The following is a 16,579-nucleotide window of genomic DNA, read 5'->3' as shown; positions in this document are numbered from 1 at the left end:
CATTGAGAGCATTACTTTCCCTGATATTTAACCTTCTTTATAGGATATTACTCCATCTGTGTAGCAGTCTTCAAAAGGGAAGTAATAACAAAGGGAGAAAATTCTGTTATTCTTTGTTGTTCTTCTCCTTTGACACTATCACCATGCAGGGAATTCATGGCTGAGCTCTCTGTCCTTCAGCAGAAAGAGTAATTTCACTTGTGCTTTCAGTCCTCTCACCTGCAACTCTTGAGCATTCAGCATCTCCTTCCAGTTCCAAGACAAACTGTTTTCAAAAACCTGGCATTTTGTTAACCTATGTAGAAAATGGAGTTAGGAGTTGTACACATCTTAACCAATGAGTTTAACATCTTGTCCCTATCTTGAAACTTAATACTCTCCAGTTCCTGGTGAGTATTTGGGTGATCAAACTAAATGTTTAACACTTCTCTTATTATGTTAATTTTCAAAGGATTGCAATTAGAGTCTTGCAATTAGCATTTCCCAAAGAAACTGCAAAGTCACCAGTTATTTCTCTTTATGAAATCACAGAATAACCATGGAATCTTGCCTATGCTGCCTAGTGAGGATTGGCACATGCCAGCACCAATGTAACAGACACCACAGCAATATCAGGCAGAGAAAACTTTCTAACTGTGAAAGGAGATGATCTGGAGACCATTGAGACTTAGAGATAGATGTTCATTAATTAATCACTGGTGTTTGAACATTACAGTAATTTGCTTTTCCACAGAGAACTTACAAAAACTTTCAACAGACTAGCCTGGTCCCAAATCCAGCAGAGATAGAAATTGCCTCAGTTCTGCTTCAGTGAGAGTAGCAATGATGATTTATGCCATCTTAGCATTTGAGTTTGTGTTGCTACTTGTAACCATGGTGAGAAGGGTATATTCCAGTGAACTGAGTAACATAGCATGCTGGATTTAAATGATTTTTCTTTTTCTAGCTCCTCATTTCCTCTTTGTCTCATTAATGTTGTAAGCAACATCAAGAGTAATATGAAAAAGATGCAAAAATTCAGATACAACATTTTATAAGTAGCTTTACAAACTTGGACTTGCTGAAATGGGGACACAGAAAGTCGGTATGTTTATTTGTCTGCAAATATTTTCTTAAATTCCAGGAAATATTACCTACTCTTTTTGTCAAAATATCAAAATCTGAGATTTGTTTTCTAGTGTGAATGTGATTCACTTCTAATGCTTCTGATGATTCATCCCCCCTTCTTATCTTGGCTTGTCCAAGATGTAAATTGGAAAATATATGCCGCCTTTGTCTAATTGTCAGGCCTGTTTTGGTACCTAGGTAAAGTTCACTATGTGTTTTAAGTAATTCTTAGGAAGTCACATTTTTCTTGCAACAATGGAAAATAATTCTAGAATGAAAATTGTGGCATCTTTCTTTGTTATCAATTTTCTGGAAACACTGAGAACAGTCAAACAAACAGTTAACTCTGAAGTATTTGTGTCTTAGTTATATGCTTGTAGAATTGTGCAAATGATTTCATCTTTCAATTAAGGAGCTCAACAGAAAGAAATCATGGTGAATATTTTGGATCTACCTTGGGAAAAAAGTGGTAAAAATATGTTGAAATTAAATATGTTATTGGATCCATTGACATAACATTTATTTCATTTTCAGTAGTGCTGGAAAGCCAGCACAATGAAATGCAGTTTGCTGCTTATAGGCATGTGCAGATGAGTTTGCCCGTTTTATCACTACAGAACTGATTTCTTCCTTGTCAGGGACAGCAGGGAGAAGAGGCATCTTTACAACTTTTCTCCTTGCATGTAGCTGAGCTTCACTTTAAGAGTGTCTTTTAACTTTGGTTTTTAATCCTAATAATCAGTTGAAAGAATATTTTTAAGAAGTTGAAAGCCAAAAATAGCAATTCTATGGCCGACACCACCTCCCCTTCCCATCCAACTCTGGCAAATATTTCCCTTCCTTTCTTTCTCCTCTTATCCAGCCATGTCCTCCAAGAGGACCAGAAGCTGGGATCTGAAAGTACACCGGAAGGCAGCTGGGGAGAGAGGAGATAAAAGCATTTAGGTTTGGAGAGGACAGAGATGTTTTCTCTTGTTCCTTATATGCTTTCTAAGCATCCTGTCTGACTTAGGGGGAAAAGACACCACATCTGCCAACCAGCTTTAATGTCTTTTAAATGTATATCCTTTTCCTAATCTGGTGTTTGGAAAGCTGGAATGCCAGTTGAATGTCATGAAGTGTCATTTCAAAAGAACATTTAAAATGGTCTCTTTGGAAACTTTAAAACTACATGTCTTGAATTTTCTAGAAATAAATAAATTGTCTCATTTTGTTATTCTGAAACTGTTTACAGAACCAAACTGTTTACAGAAACCAAATGTTTACAGCTCCATTCAACCCCAGAAGTGCCTGTTTTAACAAAACTAAATGTCTGCAGCCTGCTGTCAGATGCCAAATATCATCTGCAACCTGCCAGCCACTGACTTACATCTTGATAAACAGTGTTTTTCATTTCATGTGAAGTGGGTTTTGTTCTTGTTTACACTCAGCAGCTCCTATTGTCCATTGTTCCCCTATGTACTCTCAGAAAATGTATTTGTTTCTGACAGCCTTCTCTTCAAGGAAGGTGATGCAGAGCACAGATAAAAGCTCAAGCATCTGTTAAGATGATTGGCATTAACCTCACAACAGTGTAGAAGTTGTCTGCTTAGGAGGACTGGCAGGCACAGCCAAACCAAATTAAGAGTAGCTTTAATTTGCCATAGGTGTGATAAACCATATGCTTTAATTCCAGGAGACTATGCAAAGCCTGATGCTTTTTCCTGGGATTCCTATCCATGGCAGGCATGCGCACACAGATTCACTTACCAGGAACTGACACTTACATGGGTGCTAAGCTCCAACATAGTTTTGAGGATAACAGTGCAGATAAAGACAAAAAAACCCAGAGTTCTTCAAATATTAGTTTGGTTTGGGAGCTTTAGGGAATGTTTGCAATCCTAGAAGGTAGTGCTTAACAGACTTCATGTCAATGCTTCATTTCAGTCCTGAGTGATAAAGTCTCCACATTCATCAGTGCTATTTCAGGCAACACTAAGAAAATTCTTGATGTTTTCTAGTTCAAGCTTTGACCTGAACTGACCCTACTTAACTTTAAAATCTGACAAGTATGGTCTAGAGTTATTTTTTCTGTAGTGTCCTAGTTAGAACAGCTGGGACCAGTTCAGCATTGCATGGGTGTAACCCAAAACTGTGTATTCTATAGCCTTCCATGCCATTTCCCAGAAACTGGTATCAATGAACCATTTACACGATCTGCCCATAGAGCCTGACTCCTCAGGCTATAAACTGGGTGTTAAGAGGCCTGCGAGATAGGAGGGTGCTCTTGTCCTCACGCCCATTGAGGAACCCCCCGCCGCCCTGAGGGAGGTCCTGGGCATTCCTGCCTGAACTGGAGGATATATAATCTTGGGGTCTTGGGGACTTTTTTTAACCACTCGTGGGATCCAGAGGAAGACTGCAGATCACCACTCTCAACCAGACTGCAGACCACCACCCTTGACTGGACTGCAACCACCACTCTCAACCAGACTGCAACCACCACTCTTGACTGGACTGCAATCACCACTCTTGACCAGACTGCAACAGCACTCTCACCAACAGGTTTTCCCCTCTCCTTTTATTTTGGACTCAGGGGGCCCAACAAACACCACTCTGTTCATGCCCCAGGGTGCTGCGTTATACATTTGGGTTTTGTTGGTTAAAACCAATTATTTGTCTGTATAATCGTACTTACTGTATTATTTTATTAAATTGTTATTCTGACTTATAATCTCTCTTTTGAGTTGAGTTCATGTCCCCTGCTGGTTTACCTTTAAACCAGCACATGTAGCTAAGAGCTGAATGCATATTTAAATGCTTTAGGCCTCTACTATCAATGTTGCTCCTATGTTCAAAAAATAAATTGTTCTGTTTGGCTTTCACATAACTGATTTTGCCTTGGCATCCCTAAAAATACTTCTGTAGGGAAAAATTACTGAATACTGACATCCTATGTGCTTTTTGTATGTCTCACTAAAACATATTTTTAATAAGGAACTAAGAATCTTCACTGGTTGCTGAAAGGCACCACTGCGTTCCTACAATGATATATTTTTCTCATTGTTCCTTATTTGCTGGCTAGATTCAACAACTTAATCTTTCTGAAAGGGACCAGCTGTATATTCCATTGTATACTCCTCCAGTGTTTTATTTTTGGCTTTTGATACGCAAAATGCAGAGATCCTTCTAGATGCTTTCAGCAAATACAAGTGTTAAATTCCCTAAACATCAGAAAGCAAAAATAGCCATGGACAGTCTTTTGCAAGACCCCAATCCTCAGCACTTTCATAAAACAATCAAAGTGAGATGACTGACATGAAAACCAGGGAAAGACTTCCTCCTATCACTGATGTTTCTCCACAGGCTGCAAGGGGATATCAGGTTGATACTTTGATAGATTGCAATCTGTTTTCAGCAGCTGACCCCGGCATAACATCATCATTTCCTGATTATATTGATATGTGTTTCTATTATTTGCTTATTTTGCGCCTTGAGAAACAATTCCTTTTTGTTGTTAAACTGTAAACAGCATAGCAAGGCCTCATATTAAATCATAATTATTTACCGTGCTGTTCACGCACCTTTGTCCCTGGGGAACGTGGTGACGTGAATTTACAGGAAGATCGGGGTATTTCTCACCAACAGTTTCCTGTTATTGATATGCTTTTGTTTAGTTGTGATCTTTTTTTTACTCTTTCAGGTTCTCAGGGGAAAAATAAACAGGCACATGACATTAATCACAGTCCTTGGCTATCATATTGGAGGCCTCAAAAATACTTTCGATGTGGAATTGTGAACTAGGTTTGGATCTTTGGAAAATGACAAGTTGTTGTTTACTAGTACTGACCCTCCAATTCTGATAAATTATTCCAATAATTCTTAAAAATTCTTTCATGACTATGTTCCTTTTTAGAAGCCAGAAGGGTTCAAAAGTTTATGAAGACAGCCTTGAACGGTTTGCATCTGCGTGTGTAGATTTGCATAATTGGGCTAAGTTTTTGTTTGAGAGAAAACACAGATCATATAAGAGATACAGAGGTAATTAAAAAATCCAGGGTCCTTTCAGCAAATACTATAAAACATGGCAAAAAAACCTTTTTCTTCAAGATAGTTTGCCAAGTTCTTTTCTTTAAGAACATATGAAGTGTATATTCTTTCTGGAAAATAAAGTAATATATACATTGTATTCACCAGCGTAATTACCAGGGTAGATATCTAACACATATAAATATAGCTGTTGTATCTTTTGCAGTGTTCTACTTTTATGTCTGTCTCTGTGGATATGAGGTACACTCTCAGACAACAACCATTGCATAATATCTTGATTTTGCAATAAAGAGCTGCAGTGGAACAACCAAGAAATTTAATGTCAAACCAAACTTCGGGAGGTTTGGAATTTTTCTTCGAAAGCACTGTAAGAAATATTGTGGTAAAAGGCAAAATGACATTATACCCCAGAGAACCCACACCAGGAAGACCACTAAGAGATAGATCTGTAGGCTAAAACAAACCATTAAAGTAATCTCAGAAGTAATGTAGTAGCTATTCAGATTCATGACCAAATTCTCAGAGTTTAATATTTTTTTTCATTATTGTTAGCATCTTTTTTAGAAACTGTGCTGTAAAATTTAGAGCAAAATTTAGAGTCAAACCTACATGTCTACACCCTATTTGTGGCTGCAGACTTATTGTATTTGGTACTTAGTGTTCTGCTTTGAGTGTGTGACACTGTTGTTTTCCTTAATTTCTGCTGCTAGCATTAAAGATTAAGGATAAGCCAACAAAAATTGTAAGTGATATAATATTAATAAAAATCATAGAATCATAGAATTTGGGTTTGAAAGGGAATTTAAAGATCACCTAGTTCCAACCCTCCTGCCATGGGCAGGGGCACCTTCCACTAAGACCAGGTTGCTTAGAGTCCCATCCAACCTGGCACTGAACACTGCCAGAGACAGAACATCTACAGCTTCTCTGAGCAACCTCTTCCAGTGCCTCACCACCCACACAGTAAAGAATTTCTTCCTAATATCCAGTTTAAACCTACTTTTAGTTTTAAGCCATTCTCCCTTGTCCTGTGACTACATGTTCTTGTAAATAGTCTCTCTCCACATTATATAACTTCATATGGAGGTTTTTAATTACCTTCTCGTTCTGGAGTATTTAACATCTGGATAACATATAGATGTTATATGATTTCTTAAAATACTCAATTGTTCCTTTTGAAGCAGGCAATGTAATCTAAATGACTATAAAAAGTTTCTCAATGGCCACGCAGAGTCCTGCTCCCACTGGATTTCTGTGAATTTGTCCTCATCTGTAAACTCAACTAAATGAGGTCTGGCTGTTTTTCACTTGATGAAATTCTAAGAATTCTCAGGTTGTTCTAGGGACATTTCATTCTCATACAGCTGATGCATTTCACTCATACAGCTGATGCATCCTTTCACCTGCTACCAGAACCAGTTGACCTGGTGAAGATGAACTCAGTTAAAATGTTTTAGATTTAAGGAAATGCCTAATTCCCAAGACATATCCACAGTTGCACTCCAAATGCACAGAGTTTTAATGCAGTTCTTCCTTCCTCACTAAGGCTTTAAAATATGGATCTGGATCTCCTATTTAAGTACTAGAAAGGATGAAAGGAAGTCATAATTACATTTTATCCAAGGTGTCTCAGGCTGTTTATTCCTTCTGGTTTGGTGTTTGGGATCAGTCCTCAGCAGAGAGGAAGAGAAAGGGTCTGCCATTTTTCTGTCACTAAACATTTTCTTGCTGTTGTTTCTCTGTAGTTCTTGCTCTCTGCTAACCACCTCAAAAGCCATTTCCACCAAGATGGTGAGACCAGCTTGTACTTTGTTATATCCCTCTGAAACCTGTTTTGATACTTTCAGCATCTCTGTAGAGAATTTTTATTATTATTCTTTCATGCCCCAGGAAAAATTTGTTTCATTTGTTGTTGAGCACCTTTGGAAAGCAGAGATGTCAGTATAGAATTATGACACTAAATTAGAATGCCTTTCCCTTTGCATGGATGCTCATGGCCCTTTGGTTTGTTTTATGTTTGTTTGAAAACTGATTGTTTTCATATTTGTCACAATTAGGAGGAAAAATACTCAACAGTCAAAGGCTGGGTGTTCGAAGGTCAGTGTTAGTTAGAGAAGCTTATTTACAAACACTATCCTGTTTTCAGAAATATCCAAGTCCTGGGAAACTAAACTTTCTTAGAAGCTCTTAAGTCTTTTCTGTTTCCACTGTTCAATTCCTTATTGGAAAATACTATTTTCACCCAGGATATGCACTTATCTATTCAATCAGCTGATATTTTCATATTCCTCTTCTCCCCTAATGACAACTTTATATACTTCTTATTACTTCCTACTGGTCAAATTCCAATTAAATAGACCTTGATTTCCTTGCCACTGCATTTTAGCTTTGCATGATATTTAACTAGTCAAGTAGTTGGACAAGATGATCATTGTAAGTCCCCTCCAATTGAGATAATCTGTTCTATTCCGTTCCATCCCAACTTCCACTCGCCACCTGCAGGGTAAAGTACTTCCTTGATGAGTTTGTGTACTGTGTTGTCCTCATCGTACTGGTTCACATGTAATCTGTCTATAGCTATAAATGTTATTTTAACACAGGGTCCAGAGGAATACTGAGGTATTTATCTCAGTTAAAAATGTCGGGTAGTATTCACCTCACTTAACTCAGACAACTGCAGTGCAGACAACTACTGCTTTATCTGTTCTCCCTAGTCTCCCTATATAATTTATAGAGAAAAATAACTTCTTTGAGTGAGTTTCTCTCACCCTCCTGAGAACACCAAGATCAAGTCTGGTGCATGTGTACAGCTGTTGCAGCTGACCTGGGTTTATGAGTTTAGAGGTTTGGAGGGAAAGCAAATTACACTAAAGCTATAGCTGTATGAGCACTTTTAAATACAGAGTGGTGTAAGTGGCAGTTGTAGGGGATGCTGCTGTGGTAGTTGGAGGATCCAACCTGCCCTTCCATCCAAGACTCACCATCACTGCATCAGGTCAGCCACAGCTTTGTGTAGCCCTATGGCAACCTTGCACTAACACACACTAACTGGCCACACTGTTAAGTTCTCTTAGTCCAGTCTCCTGGTCTTTGCAGCATATCTCCTTTTGGTGTGTTAAGCCACACTCAGAACCCTAGTACTGCATGTGCATCCCTTTCTCACCTTCTGGGGTTTTCATCTTTTCTGGGTTTTAGGCATTGTTCATTGTCTAGGTGTGATTTAGCTGTGAACTCAAGCACACAGAGGCACCCAGCACACAGTGGGCAGTGCTTTCTCTACAGATTGTCACTGGATTATGCAGTGAATGCTCTGAGGGCTTAGCCACAGTTACAAGGAATGACAGATACATTCTGCCTTTGAGAGGCAGGGTTAAACACGGGTCAGCCTTAGGTGAGCCTATACACTGTCTTAGATTCCTAAAAAAGATATCAGTTTTGCAATTCAAAAGTATATTATTTACTTGAGAAGTCAGTTACACGTGTGTGATTTTAGATATGCAAATGCCCATGGTCAAAATGTGTACCTCTTGTATCTGCTATTTGGTTTGAAAGAAGAAAGCAGCATCCCTTAGTGAGGCTGATTTAGACGTAAATTTAGGCTGGAGTTGGACCTGAGGGCCAAGTGTAAATACTAGACTTACCATCTTGCTGGGCAGGGCTTTTAAATATTTTGGCTAAGGTAGGCCTTAAGAGAGCCTGGTCTCACTGAGACACTGCCCAAACCCAACATGAAAAGAGGGAAGGGGAACTCCAGGGACATAACCACAGGTCTCCCAAACAGGTCTCCAGGAGACCCAGCTGTCTTGATTGTTCAAATCTGGCATTTCCAAACAGTTTCAAGCCACCTGTTAGCTAAGAAAAGGTAATACAATTGTAGTAGAGTCCAGGTCCTGAAAACATTTAGGTGATTTACTTAGCTAATGAGAGCTGAGTTGTAGCAATCAGGGGACTGACACAGAAATGGGAGTGTTTGAGTGCAGACAGCCCCTCCATTTATTCCAGAGGCTATGAGATGCTCTCACTCACATCTCATGTAGGGAAATTTCCAAGTGTTTTTAAAGCTGCACAATCGAGTAGAGCTTACAATATTAGTTATATTCTTAAATTTCAGTACACCAGTCAGAAAGCTTATCCCATGGGAGAGCTGAGCTCACAGCCATTGAGGTCTACCGCAGAGAGTATATTTTTAGAACATAAAACCCTACTATCTTTCCTCTTGCAAAATATTTATTCTTTCTTTTTCTAAGCTATGTTTTCCTCTGACATTTTTCAGATATTGGTACTAATGTCATTTTACAATGATTTTTGGCTCAGAGTGCAGCATGTTAAACTCTTCCTCTCCACACAAAACAAACAAATGAAAAGAGAAGCAGAAAATCCTTTATTTGTTGTCCTTTTTTTCTCAGAATTATATAGTTACCCAATGTTAAAATAATCAAAAATCACTCGACAATATTCTGGGGTAAATGAAGAATGATACATATGTCACTTAATACTTCTTAGTTAAAAAAAAAAAAAGGCAACAAAAAACCCCAATAATATGTTATCATAGGAGTAGGCACTGATTTTATTTATAGAAATTCATTTTCAATGACAAAATGCCTATTTGCACTTATAGTGGATTGTGGCATGAACTAAGATGTATGTTTTTCATTATTTTTTACCTGGAATTCACATAAAATTTAGCAAGCTGCAATTTAAAAGAATGTTCAGCAGTACCCAAACCTGCAATGTTCCAAAAGCAATTTGCTGCTTTTTTTTAAGTAAAAAATAACGCAGTAATTCTTCAAAACCTCCATGTTGCATAATTTGTCAATTCTTTTTTTGATCCGACCTGGTTTCTTCCATTGCACTTTTAACTCCCCAGATTCTATCCAGTAAAAATCCTATTTAAATAAGAAATTTAAATGAACATGAGCTAAGTAACACATTTTCAGTAAAGCTGGTGGATTACAAGTACAACCCCAGTAAAGTTTGCATAGGTAGAGAAATTATTTCTTTCTTAACAAGAGTGGAGCAGAGCACTTGGCTCTTTCCCTTGGAAATGGGGTTCTTTGGCATTATGATTTCAACAAATTACCACTCCACAGTGGGCTAGTGCATTGTGGTAATGTTGGCTGTGAGCCTGAAGAAAATTGCCAACAAAAGTCGTAGTAGGTATGCAGTTATTCTGGGAAAAAAGTATCCAGTCAGTGGGGCTTATTCCACTCTGAACTGGTTTGAGGGATGCCAACAAAAGTACTTTCTTGTTCAGGTGAAGAGATGTTGCCAATATTGCTACAACAGAAGGTCTTCTACATGCAGTCAGCCCAGCACTGTGTGCCGTGTGCTGCTGGTGAGCAAGTGAGGTAGGTGAACCCTGGGGGATGTACATGGCCCAGCTGGTTCCTCAGCGCTTGTTTTGTCTAAAGGGATGGTTTCAGTTTGGCAGCAAGAGGAAGAGAGTTCAAAATGACTTGCTAGCTAACTACCAGGCTGCTTCTACAGGTCCTCGATCCCTTAACCCACGCATGCAGGAGTGTTACTGGTTGTGTTCGTGTCACCCCTCAGAGGTGGCATCTCCTGCCCAGGAAGGATAGTGACTGCAGTTTCACTTTGTCAGGCCTAGAGGGTAACCCCCACAAGCCCGTGTAGCTCTACCCAAAGCATTTTCAGAAGGGCTGTGAATGAGATACAAGGGGGTAGACTGGACAAGGCGTGGGAAGCATGTGCTGCTCAGCAAGAAGCCTGCCTGGGAGAAGGGGGACATGGCCAGGGAGAGGACCACAGCACTAGCAGAGACGTCACACCTTGGAGAATGAAAGAAAAACAGGAAACCAAGGTGGAGGGAAATAATGAGACAGACAGGACCTGGCTAGGGCACAACCTTGTAGGGAAGATGAGACACTTGCAGTAAGTACTGCTGGGTGTAGCTTTACAGTTTTCTCTTTGCTTTTGCTTTATATATTTGCTTGGTTTTATTTCTCCCTACAAGTTTGTGTCTGTGTGTATGAATTCAGTGGCAATTGCCTTTCTCCCAAACTCAGAAAGACTCAACAGAATTTGGAATTTATACTTCCAACTTGCAAGGCACAAATAAAGTTCTTTTCCCAAAATGATGCCTCATTTTAATGATCCAAGTAGTAAATAAAAATTTCAAGCATAAAGAGATTTGTTGTCACATTTGTAATGAGTGTCTGAGTTTAAACAAGATTTTTTGCTTTTTCTTGAAATGTACTTTATTAGTAATAGACTACTTCTCAAATATAGCTCTTGACTGAATCATTTATTTCAAACAAGAAGACAGCACCATGCGGCTGATGAAAACATTTGGAAGTGCTAAGTGTACAGATCAGAAAGAAAAATATTTACCTTTCATGAAGGCATGATGGCAAGGAAAAGATTCTGACGACATTTTCAGCTGCTGCTTGGAAACTTGGCACCATGGCCAAGGGACTTACTCTTTGCGGTCTTTACATCTCTTGTACCGAATCATACTTGCCTTCTGTGTAGCACTTATTGGGGAAGCACTGAAGAAACAGACCCATTCGTCCTCAAGGGGAAAAATCTGAAGGCATAGGCTTACGTTTTAGAGTGACAAATGATTTTCAACATCCCAAGGATTAACAGGAGACCTGAGTTTGTTTCCAGATCTCCCCCATCCGGTGGGTAAACCCAGCTATGTTACATTAATACTTTGGGTCTCACTTTCTTCCTCTTTAAACAGGAAAAGGAAATGTGCTTTAGAGATAAGAATGTGATCATTATACAAGGAGTAAATATCGCTATTATTTTTTATTACAAGTGTAGGACATAGTCATTGCACTATAGTGTTAAAAACTTCACAGCTCTCAACACTGCCTCAATGTTTCTTCTATTTTTTCTGTTTTCTTTTTCATATGTTCCAGATCATGGAAGGAAACTTACGAAGAAGAACTGGACAGAAATAGTATAAAGAAGTAAACATTTTAAAAGTAGTTAAAATTATTTAGACCTGTGACATGGGAAAGGGAATACATAATCAGTTCTAGAATGAGAAGTCATTTTGTCTTGTAGAATTGGAGGAGCATGAAACACGATTTGTCTGCCAAAATATCTTTAACTGCAGCCTGAAAAAAAGTATCCGTGGTGATAAAAATATATAGAAGAACTTTTTATAAGAAGAATTAAAAAAAAATAGACAGGAAGAAACAAATTAACGTAGTAGAGAGGCTCAATATACTTTAGCCCAGCAAGAGGCAAGAAGAGAACATTAAATAGGAGTTCAAACAGCTACTTTAATAGAGACAGCAGTGATACGTAGCATATCATAGAATCATGGAATGGTTTGAGTAGAAAGGAAACCTAAATATCATCTAGTTCCAAGCCACCTACCATGGGCAGGAACACCTCCCACTAGACTAGATTGGTCCAAGCCCCATCCATCCTGGCCTTGAACACTTCAGGGACAGGGCATCCACAACTTCTCTGGGCAAGCTGCATGTGGCCCATGTATAAGGTAATACTTCTAGTCTGATTCTCATTCTGTGTAACTCATGCCTTAGAGTCATAGAGGAAATATCAGGGATAATGAACTTGGATTGTGAGTTACAGGTGTGATACATCACTATACATGTTGACTATAACCAAAATTTAGAGTATGCATGTTAGCACATCTATGTGCTTATCTGCCCGGGTTTATACGTGTTTGTATTTCTCAAAGCAACATGGGTTTGCTCAGCCCTGCATGGGACTGGAACTTCTTTGTACTTTACTCTCCGTAGGCTCACAGGAAGACATGGTCTTTGTCCCAAAGCATTTTAGTGTCTACCTAGAAACAATGGCATGAATCAAAAGCAGGGAAGCAGAGAGGGAAAGGGATAATGAGGTCTCAAACTTATACAATGGAATTGACCTGAATCATCTGAAAGGATCCCTGGGTAAATAGCTTTGCTGTCCTGGTATGTGTCTGGGCAGCTGGTGCTTTTATACAGCTTTGATGATCTCTCTATTCAGTTTTTGTTCTGATGTGGAGGATGTTGTTTGCTTTGTAGGAGACACAGCCCTGGTTTTGAGGAGAGAAGCAGGACTTCCATATTTCCCTACCACTGTAATGAGTTTGGGAATTAAAATAAAACCCAGGACATATAATGCTTTTTACGGCATGTCTTAGGACTATAACAGGAACTGATATTGGTGTTATCTGTTATTCTGGAGTTCTTCTGCTGTCCCAGCAGGTTCAGAGTGGTATGTGGGCAGGGGCTATGGAGAGGATCTTTCTATGATTTAATTTATGTTCCTTGAGAAATCTGCTTGCTGCCTTCAAACTGTAGTGGTTTTCTGTCTGTGAATGCAGCCAGGGAAACACATCAACAACTCCAAGATGCTCAAGAAACGGTAGAGGAAGAACCTCTACCTCACCACACAGTGGCGAAAAGTTTTTGTAATACACAGGGCTCCCTATTGTTTACAGGAGAAAAATATTCCTATCTGTTCAGTGCAGATTCAGGTAAGATCCTACAGACATTGCATCTGAGCTTTTGGAGCACAAAATCTACAGGTAGCTCATCTGCTGTTTCTCCCTATGTGAGCACTGCCAGTTGATCTCTCAATGCTTCTGTCTCCTTTCTTATTGAGAGTGCTATTTATAGCCCCTCTGGCTGCATTCCACCTGAAGGCCAGATTGTTTATGTGGAGTGAGGATACATTGTGTTTTTATAAATAGAGAGCACGTTTTTTGATTCATAGAAAAACCAACTCTCTTCCCTGCACACATTAATGGACAGACCTTATTTCTCACTCACAAAAGAGACCTGGCTGCAAATCCAGTGCATTCCAGAGAGTAGAAGTGGCTGAAAAATTGGGAAAGTACATTAAGGGTGTTCACGTGCATGCAGGAAAGTAAAGAACATCCAATAAACACAAATAAACACAAATAAATACAGTTTAATACAACAGCATTTATCTCCATTGAATGCTTAACCCAGGTTTTATGTTTGTTTTTCTTGCAGTGACTCCCACTCTGCTACTGAACAGCACATGAAGTGCTGCACAATTTCAGACTTCTCAGACAGTGCTACTGTTCTCGCTATTCATTTTCCAGTACAAAATCTTTTCTATTTCCTTCATTGGAGGTAAGATTGAGTCAAAGGTTGTCAAGGTCTACAAACCCGAAAAGGAAAATGGCAGATACTGTATAAAACAAAAATGTCAGTTTATATGCATATATTACGTATTGTATCTATCTTTTTTTCACCAAATTCCACATGTAATACTGAAGTACTTAATGTCCTGGTGGAAGATTCTCTGAATATGACATGATATAGTTCTTCCCTTTCTCTGTTACTCTGTTACTTCACCATGTCCTTGCTTTAACATGACAAGGGGGAAAATATCACAAAGATAAGAAGCAGTCTTATCATTCAAATGTTTTATAACATAAATAAACAAAATAAACCATTTTAGAACTTTGATGGTGCACTAGTTTGTAGGATAAAAGCACATGGAACAGGCAGAAACTTGCACATGGAACAGGCAGAAACTTACACATGGAACCAGACAGTTCACATCAATCAGCCAAGAGAGCTATTTTTGGCATTTTATTTGTTCTGAGTAAATTAAGTGTCCCGAGAAAGAGTTTTTATCCAGTGTATGGTAAGAGAGGACAGTGTATGGCCAGTGAGCTGATTATAGGCTCAAGCTTAGTTGGAGAAATAAGGTCTTTAGCCTCTCCTCTCCTGTTAATTCCAGCCACTGCCACATCATGTGGTTACAACAGTACAGTCCGCCCCTGAAATGCAGCCTTTCAACAGCTTTTAAGCCTGATCTCTTCTTTGCATTACTGAGACTACTGCAAAGTTAAGAGCCTAAGAAAAAAGAAAAAAAAAGGTTTTAAAAAAATTGTTGTAAATTAAGTGACTGGAAAGGGTTGATAAATATCCCCTACTCTGTGAAGGCATACAGGGAGTTGGAGTGGGAGGGGGGAGTACTGCTCAGCTGAACTCTGCCCAGGTATATCTCAAGGGTGGCAACTCCCAGCATGTGATGGAAGCATGCAAGCCTTACAGTAACTGAAGGGAACCTACAGGAAAGATGGAGGAAACTTTTTACAGGGGCATGTAGTGACAGGACAAGGGGGAATGGCTTAGAATTGACGGAGAGTAAGTTTAGGTTGGATATTAGGAAGAAATTCTTTACTGTGAGGGTGGTGAGGCACTGAGACAGGTTTCCCTGAGAAGTTGTGGATGTCCCATTCCTGAAAGTGTTCAAGGCCAGGTTGGATGGGACTCTGAGCAACCTGGTCTTAGTGGAAGGTGTTCCTGCCCATGGCAGGAGGGTTGGAACTAAGTGGTCTTTAAGTCCCCTTCCACCCTAAGCCATTCTGTGATTCTCTGAATCTATGATTCTATGAAAAGAGCAGATGCAAATCCCATAACTGAACTTGCTGATGTGCTGTGAACAACTTGGATGGTGCTTCTTAAAAAGTCACTTGAAATCACAGAAAACCAGGGGTTTCAAAGAATTCATCCTATCTCAGACTAAAAGAAATCAGAAGCTGCATGTGGACCAACAGTTTAGTCATGAAGTGACTAAATTGGGGTCTTCTCACCAGGTCTATTCACAGATGAGTCTTTTGGCACAGCATGAGCATCTCTGCTACCTGCAGGGGTAGGTGCTTCCCAGAACAGTCCCCTGTCTTCTTGTTACGATAGATCTGGTCACTGGAAAGAGCTGCCAGATCCCAAGGACATCATGAGAAAAAGACTGGCAGTTTTCTTTAGGGAGCTAAGGATCATTATGAAGAACATGTTGGGCTAGAAGGATCTTCAACCTTATCTAATATGACCTTTCTCCCTGCTTATAGTGCATTCTTTACTGCAGCAATGGAAGATGGCTCTATCTTACCAAGTGTAAGGGTTAAGATCAGCCACCATGTACTACTCCCTATGTGAAGTCACCAGCTTCCAGGTGTCCCAGTATTTGCCCTTTTGAGTCAGCTGAGACTGATCTCACCTTCTTCTACTTTTTATATGTCCACTCTGGAGATCAATAGAAAACAGCCACCACACTATGATCATCTACTTATCCAAGACAGAGCAAAGCTAGCTACAGACTTGAACACCGTCAGAACCTGGGAGAGATCTGGACCTAGGTATGGCCTTTGTTGCTGTATTGAGTTTGCATAACTAGGTTTTGGTAGCAGGGTGGCTACAGGGGTAGCTTCTGTGAAAAGCTGCAAGAAGCTTCCCCCACCTTCTGCAAAGCCAATGCAAGCCAGCCCCAGGACAGACCCACCACTGGCCAAGGCCGAGCCAACCAGGAATGACAGTAAAACCTCTGTGACAACATATTTAAGAAAATAAGGTATTACACAGATGCAACTGTGCTCAGAAAAGTAGAGTGAGAATTTGTGAGAGGAACAACAATGCAGACACCAAGGCCAACAAAGAGATGCTTCAGATGCTGGAGCTGAGATTCTCCTGCA

This window comes from Manacus candei, unplaced genomic scaffold, assembly GCF_025592945.1.
Source record: "Manacus candei isolate 608988 ecotype Guabito, Panama unplaced genomic scaffold, ASM2559294v1 h1tg000061l, whole genome shotgun sequence".
In the NCBI taxonomy this organism is placed as follows: domain Eukaryota; kingdom Metazoa; phylum Chordata; class Aves; order Passeriformes; family Pipridae; genus Manacus; species Manacus candei.
This window is presented reverse-complemented; position numbering follows the sequence as displayed.